General features: G+C 42.6%; 2 non-coding genes across 2 annotated transcripts; both read left to right on the plus strand.

The window, feature by feature from the left end:
• The first annotated feature begins 1,877 nt into the window (after positions 1 to 1,877).
• TRNAL-CAA (transfer RNA leucine (anticodon CAA)) lies at positions 1,878 to 1,983 on the plus strand. The gene is made up of 2 exons: positions 1,878 to 1,915; positions 1,938 to 1,983. It is a non-coding gene; the product is annotated as a tRNA-Leu (tRNA).
• Positions 1,984 to 2,263: 280 nt separating this feature from the next.
• TRNAE-CUC (transfer RNA glutamic acid (anticodon CUC)) lies at positions 2,264 to 2,335 on the plus strand. The gene has a single exon. It is a non-coding gene; the product is annotated as a tRNA-Glu (tRNA).
• Positions 2,336 to 9,987: the final 7,652 nt, after the last annotated feature.

The raw sequence follows: 9,987 nt of genomic DNA on the forward strand, positions 1-9,987 counted from the left end.
TTTTGAAAATTATTTTTAGAAAAAGGCAGTGAGATCTTACTTGCCAATCACAGTCTAAAAATAGACCTCCACCATGTCATTGCTGTTTTTGTTTTGTCCTCACAGCCTGTACGTTCCTTTGGGCTGACTATCCCCTTCACTAGCAGTCAGTTTGCCAGGGTACAGCCCTCCTCCTTGTTCACTGTTGTATCAATTTCCAACAAAGGATTGTCTAGTCAAAGCTATGGTTTTTCCAGTAGTCATGTATGGATGTGAGGGTTGGACCATAAGGAAAGCTAAGTGCAGAAGAATTCATGCTTCTGAACCGTGATGTTGGAGAAGACTCTTGAGAGCCCCTTGACTGCAAGGAGATCAAACCTAAAGGAAGTCAATCCTGAATATTCACTGGAAGGACTGATGCTGAAGCTGAAGCTCCAATACTTTGGCCACCTGATGCAAAGAACTGACTTATTAGAAAAGACCCAGATGCTAGGAAATATTGAAGGCAGGAGGAAAAGGGGGGTGACAGAGGACAAGATGGTTGGATGGCATTACCAACTCAATGTACACGAGTTCGACCAAGCTGCAGGAGATAGTGAAGGACAGGGAGGAAGCCTGGCCGTGCTGCAGTCCACGGGGCCACAAAGAGTGGGACAAGACTAATCAACTGAACAACAAAAACGTATCGATTAAGACTCAGTGAATAAATGAACGAATGAATGATTGAATGCATGTGGTCTGGAGCACAAGAAGCAGGACTTTCCGGTTGATGCTAAAGCACACTTGCTATCTTTGCACTCTTTTGTTAAAACTGCCCCCCCTACCCCGAAATCTTTTTCAACGAGGCCTGACTTTGGACTTTCATGCTTGTCTCTATAACGTTCAATTTTAGCAAAAATCCTGCTAAGTATGTTTAACCAGAATGCCCCATCCTTGATACATTATCACTCTGAATATATAATGGGGTTCCTGGTCCTTTACCAGGCGATATCTAATATCCTGGTCCACCTTCAGCAAGAGCCCTGTTAGATATCCTTTCGGACAGAATCCTCCCCGCTCCCCCGGCCCCGCGCCCTTAGTAATTTTTCATCCACTGAATGCACCCTACCTCTGTCTTTGGCTATAAATTTCCAGTCTCACTTGTACTCAGAGTTAAATCCAATCTCACCTCTCCCACTGCAAGACCCTGGTGCAGTAATAAACCATACATATCTTGATTCCCATCCCCCACACCACCCATTTAATAAAGTCTTCCTTACAGTGCTTTAAGGGGTGTCATGAATGAGCAATGTTTTTCTTTAACACTGATAGCCCCCCATTATCTCTAGCCAGGACTGGGTGACTTGGCAGAGGAAGAGGTGTGGGTCTTAAAAGGATGGGTATGCCAAAGACAATAAGGCAGAAGCCCTAATAATTTTGAAACAACAGCAGCAATCACTGTTGCTTCCTCTGTGGCAAGCTATTTCCATATGATTTCCTTGTATTCACTCAACTAGCCAGTTTTCCCCAGCTAGGGCCAGGCACTTGTGGCGGGAGCCCGGGATCTGGCAGTAGCGGGTCGCCCGGTGGGCAGACACCTGGCACTTTCTTTTTGCTTTTGCTACTGTAGTTTCCTTCCTTTGCTGGGTCGGATGGTCACTAAACCCTCTGGTTTTCTAGCGGGATTGTCCTTGCTTCTTGACTCGATTTTCCTGCCAACCTGAGAGCCTAGGCAGTCGGCAGGAACTGCAAACCCGGCATTCTCCAAGAGCTCCTCCGCATCCAGCCGCAGGCGCCCAGCGCAAGGTTCTCCTCCGCCCTGACCTGGTGGATCCGCCGACAGCCTGCCCAGGAAGGCGGGACAGCACATCAGCCTGTCGCAGAAAGCAGGCCGTTCAGGAACATCCTCCCTTCAGCGTGTCAGGATGGCCGAGTGGTCTAAGGCGCCAGACTCAAGGTGTCTACCTTCCCTTAGGGCATTCTGGTCTCCGTATGGAGGCGTGGGTTCGAATCCCACTTCTGACAGGCGCGTTTTTGCAACCTTTCGCGAACATACCCAAGAACATTTCCCGTTAGTGCTGGTGGTTTTGTTTTCTGTTTCTGAGACGGCGGCCATATTTAGACTTCACAGTTGCTTCGGTTCTCCATTATGTTTTCTTCGGTTTTGCAGCGGCCGAGAGACCGGTCAGGTGGAAGAGGGAGGCGGTTTGAATACCGGAGGTTCAAGCAACCGCATTCAGGAACCCAGTTTACGTCACCTCTTTTACAGTTTGTCTAGCTTACTGTAGAGGGCTCTCTTATGTGTTCCCTGGTGGTCTAGTGGTTAGGATTCGGCGCTCTCACCGCCGCGGCCCGGGTTCGATTCCCGGTCAGGGAAAGTACTTTTTTGTTTCGTTTTTCTTTCAATTTGACGCCAAAAATACAATATTGGCTACCTTTCTGTTTAGGAGAACCAGAGGGGAGGAGTATTCTGGTTAACGAGTGCCGGCTGTCTGTGAATCACTGTCCTATACCTGCTGCTTCTGCTACTGCTGCTAAGTCTCTTCAGTCGTGTCCGACTCTGTGCGACCCGATAGACGGCAGCCCACCAGGCTCCCCCGTCCCTGGGATTCTCCAGGCAAGAACACTGGAGTGGGTGGCCATTGCCTTACGATACCTTAATTAAGAAAGGAAGAACAAGGCAGACAGCATTAAATGATCCCAAAAGAAAACTGGTGCTGCTGCAAGTGCCAGGTCTTCCAATGCCCAGGGTTAAAAAAAAAAAAAAAAACTCCCCGAATACTCAAAATGATTAGAATGACCGATGTCACCTAGAGGGGGCTCTCTGCTCACAATGACTCAGGCAAGTTTTACTACAAAAAGGAGTCAGGAAATTCTTCCCACCCGAACACGTAACTTTTATTTTGAAAGTAAACTGAAATGAGTAAAACAATGACACAACGAACACCGGTGTTCTTTCTACCTCCATACGACATAGGTTAATATTTTGCCACATTTTCTCTTTCTCTCCAGACATAATCAGAGCTTCCTCAGTCTCCCACCCGTTTGAAAGTTGCATACATTATTACACTACTCCATGTCACACCTGAGAAAATCAACATTAACTTGTCATCAGATGCCAGTCCACATTTGAATTTCCCGTAATTGTTCCCAAAATATCTTTTATAGCTGCTTTTTAAACTTTTTTATTCTAGAAATTTCCACTGCTCATTTTTCTGTTGTGACTCCTGTGGAAAATAATCTATTTTAATAATAAAAACTCTTCAGCCACATTTAAGTTCTATCTTCTTAGTATTTGTATAATATTCTGACCCTCTATGCTTAATTTGTTGTTTTTGCTTAAAGTATTCATTTCTCCCTGGGTATCTTTTCTAGACCTCCAGGCCAGGCTGTTAGGGTATAGCCTACCTCCATATTAGTTACAGCTTGGCTCACCAAACTACCCTTGAACAAATCATTTTGCCTCTGCTTTTCTCTTTCCTAGCTGTTGGCTTTTTTTTTTTCCCTTTGGTAGTTCAGCCTTGTGTGGAGTATAGTATAGCAAGAGATGATTGGTGGTCAGGTTGAGCTGAGTGCAAATCCTGACTGGACTTTTCAGAAGGCAAGCTGTCTATTCTGTCTAAGCTTTAGTTTTCTCATCTGTAAAGCTGGCCGATTAAAGGATGAATAAGAAAGAGAATGAAATTTCATCTAACTTTAAGTTTCATTTTGAAATTTTCCCTCATCTTCAAAAGGAATTGGAAGGAACCTAAGTGTACATATATATATATATATATATGTATGTATGTTGTGTGTGTGTGTGTGTGTGTAAAGAATAAAAAAAAAGCTGGGAAGACATATACTAAATGTAATGATTTTCTATAAGTGGTAGGATTATGAAAATTTTAAATTTTCTTTGTCCTAATGTCAGGCGTTTGCTTATTTTTCTACCATGAGTATATACAATTTATTAGTAGAAGAATAATACAATTTATTTGAAAAATTGCTCACACGTTACACAAAAATCAATTTAAAATGAGTCATAGATTTAAATGTAACACTTAAAACTATAAAACTTTATAAGAAAACATAGAAAACCTTTAAGACCTAGTGCTTAGTGACAAGTTCTTAATAATGACATGTAGGAAAATATTAAATTGAACCTCATCAAAATTAAAAACTTATTCTGCAAAAGGCCTTGTTAAGATGATGTAGCTTGTTAAGACAAGCTACAAACAGAAAAAAAATATTTGCAAACCACATCTCTGACAAAGGGCTCGTATCTAGGACGTATAGAGAACTCTCAAAACTCAGTGATAAAAAAGCAAACAATCCAATTATATAATGAGCCAGTGGCATGACAAGACATTGATGTTCAATGTTGTTGAAGTGCAAATTAAAATCACAATGAGATATCACCAGAAGCTTTTCAGAATAGCTAAAATAAAAAGCAGTGGTAACAGCAAATGCTAGTGAGGATGACAAGAAACTAGATCACTTGTTCATTGCTAGCAGAAATGTAAATGGTATGGCCATTTAAGAAAGAGTCTAGCAATTTTTTTACAGAACTAAACATGCAGTTACTATATGACCCCACAATTACATTCTTAGGCATTTATCCAAGAGCAATGAAAACTTATATTTACACAAAAACCTGTACACAAATGTTTAAAGCACTCTTATTTATAACAGCCAAAAAACAGGGAACAACTGAAATGGCCTTCAACAGGTGAATGGTTAAACAGGTGGTAGTACCACCATACCATAGAATGCTGCTCAGCACTAAAAATAAATGAACTACTGATGCAGGATATAACTTGGATATACCTCAGGGAGTTATGCTGAGTGAAAAAGTCAATATCAAAAGGTCACATACTTCATGATTTCATTCACATAAAAATTATAGTGAATGAAAAATTATAGTGATAGAAAACAGATTACTGATTGATAGGGCTTGGAGATGTTGGGAGGTAGGGAGTGGGGCAGAAGTGACTAAAGAGGCATAGCAAGAGGGAAATCTTTATGTTGATGAAATAGTTCTGTATCTTGTTGTGGTTGTAGTTAGAAGAATATGCACATGTGAAATAATAAAATACCTAGGAATAAACCTACCTAAGGCGACTCAATGGACATGGGTTTGGGTGAACTCCAGGACTTGGTTTGGACATGGAGGCCTGGCGTGCTGCAGTTCATGGGGTCTCAAAGAGTCGGACACGACTGAGTAACTGAACTGAAAACTGAAGGACGCAGAAGAGGTGTATGCAGAAAACTATAAGACACTGATAAAAAAAAAATAAAAGACAACATTAACAGATGGAAGATATATCATGTTCCTGGATTGGAAGAACCAATATTGTGACATGACAATATTACTCAAAGCTATCTACAGATTTAAGGCAATCCTTATCAAATTGTCAATGGCATTTTTTCACAGAACTAGAACAAAAAAATTCACAATTCATATGGTAAAATAAAAGACCCCAGAATAGCCAAAGCAGTCTTAAGAAAGAAGAATGAAGCTAGAGGAATCAACCTTCCTTGTTTCAGACTGTACTACAAAATTACCACACTTCCCTTGTGGCTCAGCTGGTAAAAAAATCCGCCTGCAAGGCGGGAGACCTGGGTTCCCACTCCAGTATTCTGGCCTGGAGAATTCCATGGACTACAGTCGATGGGGTCGCAAAGAGTCAGACACAACTGAGCGACTTTCACTTTCACAAAACTACAGTCATCAAGACAGTATGGTACTAACAAAAAAACAGAAATATAAACCAATGGAACAAGACAGAAAGCCCAGAGATAAACCTACACACCTATGAGCACCTTATCTTTGGCAAAGGAGGCAAGAATAGAAAATGGAGAAAAGACAGCCTCTTCAAGAAGTGGTGCTAGGAAAACTGGACAGCTACATGAAAAAGAATGAAATGAGAATACTCCCTAACACCATACAAAGATAAACTCAAAATTGATTAAAGACCTAAATGGCTTCCCAGGTGGCTCAGTGAGTAAAGAATCTGCCTGCAGTTCAGAGGATGCAGGAGGTGTGGGTTTGATCCCTGGGTTGGGAAGATTCCCTGGAGAAGGGCATGGCAACTCCAGTATTCTTGCCTGGAGAATCTTACAGACAGAGGAGCCTGGTGAGGTGCAGTCCATGAAGTCACAGAGAGTTAGACATGACTGAAGCGACTGAGCACACAAGGATACTGTAAAACTTAGAGGAAAACATAGGCAGAACACATTTTGACGTAAGTGACAGGAAGATCCTCTATGACCCACCTTCTAGAGTAATGGAAATAAACGGTATGTAACTAACTAAACTCAAAAGCTTTCAGATAGCAAAGGAAACCATAAACAAGATGAAAAGAACCCTCAGAATGGGAGAAAATAATTGCAAATGAGCAACTGACAAAGGATTAATCTCCAAAATATGTAAGAAGTACATGCAGCTCAACATGAGAAAAACAAACAACCCAAACAAAAAATGGGCAGAAGGCCTTAATAGGTATTTCTCCAAAGAAGACATCCAGGTGGCTAATAAACACATGGAAAAATGATCAACGTAACTTATTATTCAGTTCAGTTCAGTTCAGTCGCTTAGTCGTGTCCAACTCTTAGTGACCCCATGAATCGCAGTACGCCAGGCCTCCCTGTCCATCACAAACTCCCAGAGTTCACTCAGACTCACGTCCATCGACTCAGTGATGCCATCCAGCCATCTCATCCTCTGGCGTCCCCTTATCCTCCTGCCCCCAATCCCTCCCAGCATCAGAGTCTTTTCCAATGAGTCAACTCTTCGCATGAGGTGGCCAAAGTACTGGAGTTTCAGCTTTAGCATCACTCCCTCCAAAGAAATCCCAGGGCTGATCTCCTTCAGAATAGACTGGTTGGATCTCCTTGCAGTCCAAGGGACTCTCAAGAGTCTTCTCCAACACCACAGTTCAAAAGCATCAATTCTTTGGTGCTCAACCTTCTTCACAGTCCAACTCTCACATCCATACATGACCACTGGAAAAACCATAGCCTTGACTAGACGAAACTTTGTTGGCAAAGTAATGTCTCTGCTTTTGAATATGCTATCTAGGTTGGTCATAACTTTCCTTCCAAGGAGTAAGTGTCTTTTAATTTCATGGCTGCAGTCACCATCTGCAGTGATTTTGGAACCCCAAAAAATAAAGTCTGGCACTGTTTCCACTGTTTCCCATCTATTTCCCATGAAGTGATGGGACCAGATGCCATGATCTTAGTTTTCTGAAGGTTGAGCTTTAAGCCAACTTTTTCACTCTCCACTTTCACTTTCATCAAGAGGCTTTTTAGTTCCTCTTCACTTTCTGCCATAAGAGTGGTGTCATCTGCATATCTGAGGTTATTGATATTTCTCCCGGCAATCTTGATTCCAGTTTGTGCTTCTTCCAGCCCAGCGTTTCTCATGATGTACTCTGCATATAAGTTAAATAAGCAGGGTGACAATATACAGCCTTGACGTACTCCTTTTCCTATTTGGAACCAGTCTGTTGTTCCATGTCCAGTTCTAACTGTTGCTTCCTGACCTGCATATAGGTGTCTCAAGAGGCAGGTCAGGTGCTCTCGTCTTCCCATCTCTTGAAGAATTTTCCACAGTTTATTGTGATCCACACAGTCAAAGGCTTTGGCATAGTCAATAAAGCAGAAATAGATGTTTTTCTGGAACTCTCTTGCTTTTTCCATGATCCAGCGGATGTTGGCAATTTGATCTCTGGTTCCTCTGCCTTTTCTAAAACCAGCTTGAACATCTGGAAGTTCATGGTTCATATATTGCTGAAGCCTGGCTTGGAGAATTTTGAGCATTACTTTACTAGCGTGTGAGATGAGTGCAATTGTGCGGTAGTTTGAGCATTCTTTGGCATTGCCTTTCTTTGGGATTGGAATGAAAACTGACCTTTTCCAGTCCTGTGGCCACTGCTGAGTTTTCCAAATTTGCTGGCATATTGAGTGCAGCACTTTCACAGCATCATCTTTCAGGATCTGAAATAGCTCAACTGGAATTCCATCACCTCCACTAGCTTTGTTCTTAGTGATGCTCTAAGGCCCACTTGACTTCACATTCCAGGATGTCTGGCTCTAGGTGAGTGATCATACCATCTTGATTATCTTGGTCATGAAGATCTTTTTTGTACAGTTCTTCTGTGTATTCTTGCCACCTCTTCTTAATATCTTCTGCTTCTGTTAGGTCCGTACCATTTCTGTCCTTTATCGAGCCCATCTTTGCATGAAATGTTCCCTTGATATCTCTAATTTTCTTGAAGAGATCTCTAGTCTTTCCCATTCTGTTGTTTTCCTCTATTTCTTTGCATTGATCTCTGAGGAAGGCTTTCTTATCTCTTCTTGCTATTCTTTGGAACTCTGCATTCAGATGCTTATATCTTTCCTTTTCTCCTTTGCTTTTCCCTTCTCTTCTTTCACAGCTATTTGTAAGGTCTCCCAAGATAGCTATTTTGCTTTTTTGCATTTCTTTTCCATGGGTATGGTCTTGATCCCTGTCTCCTGTTAAATGCCATGAACCTCCATCCATAGTTCATCAGGCACTCTATCTATCAGATCTAGTCCCTTAAATCTCTTTCTCACTTCCACTGTATAATCATAAGGGATTTGATTTAGGTCATACCTGAATGGTCTAGTGGTTTTCCCTACTTTCTTCAACTTAAGTCTGAATTTGGCAATAATGAGTTCATGATCTGAGCCACAGTCAGCTCCTGGTCTTGTTTTTGCTGACTGTATAGAGCTTCTCCATCTTTGGCTGCAAAGAATATAATCAATCTGATTTCGGTATTGACCATCTGGTGATGTACATGTGTAGAGTCTTCTCTTGTGTTGTTGGAAGAGGGTGTTTGCTATGACCAGTGCATTTCCTTGGCAAAACTCTATTAGTCTTTGCCCTGCTTCATTCCGTATTCCAAGGCCAAATTTGCCACAGAGTGCAGCAGAGAGGAACTACTCCATGTTCGAGGTCAGGGACAGTGGCCAAGAGGAGCTACGATGCATCGGAGGTCAGTGGCTGCGGCCAGGAGGAGCAACCCCACGTCCAAGGAGCGATGGCCGCTCGGGCACTGGAGGGCCTAGAGGAGCTATTCCACGTTCAAGGTCGGGAGGGCCGGTGGTGAGGAGATACCCCTCGTCCAAGGTAAGGAGCAGCGGCTGCGCTTTGCTGGAGCAGCCGTGAAGAGATACCCCACGTCCAAGATAAGGGAAACCCAAGTAAGACGGTAGGTGTTGCAAGAGGGCATCATAGGGCAGACACACTGAAACCATAATCACAGAAAACTAGTCAATCTAATCACACTAAGACCACAGCCTTGTCTGACTCAGTGAAACTAAGCCATGCCCATGGGGCCACCCAAGACGGGCAGGCATGGTGAAGAGGTCTGACAGAATGTGGTCCACTGGAGAAGGGAATGGCAAACCACTTCAGTATTCTTGCCTTGAGAACCCCATCAACTGTATGAAAAGGCAAAATGATAGGATACTGAAAGAGGAACTCCCCAGGTCAGTAGGTGCCCAATATGCTACTGGAGATCAGTGGAGAAATAACTCCAGAAAGAATGAAGGGATGGAGCCAAAGCAAAAACAATACCCAGTTGTGGATGTGACTGGCGATAGAAGCAAGGTCTGATGCTGTAAAGAGCAATATTGCATAGGAACCTGGAATGTCAGGTCCATGAATCAAGGCAAATTGGAAGTGGTCAAACAGGAGATGGCAAGAGTGAACGTTGACATTCTAGGAATCAGCGAACTGAAATGGACTGGAATGGGTGAATTTAACTCAGATGACCATTGTATCTACTACTTCGGGCAGGAATCCCTCAGAAGAAATGGAATAGCCATCATGGTCAACAAAAGAGTCCGAAATGCAGTACTTGGATGCAATCTCAAAAACGACAGAATGATGTCTGTTCGTTTCCAAGGCAAACCATTCAATATCACAGTAATCCAAGTCTATGCCCCAACCAGTAACGCTAAAGAAGCTGAAGTTGAACGGTTCTATGAAGACTTACAAGACCTTTTAGAACTAACACC

Source organism: Bos grunniens, chromosome 7 (genome assembly GCF_055505025.1).
Source record: "Bos grunniens cultivar Pamir isolate PY7600 chromosome 7, Bosgru_T2T1.0, whole genome shotgun sequence".
Taxonomy (NCBI): domain Eukaryota; kingdom Metazoa; phylum Chordata; class Mammalia; order Artiodactyla; family Bovidae; genus Bos; species Bos grunniens.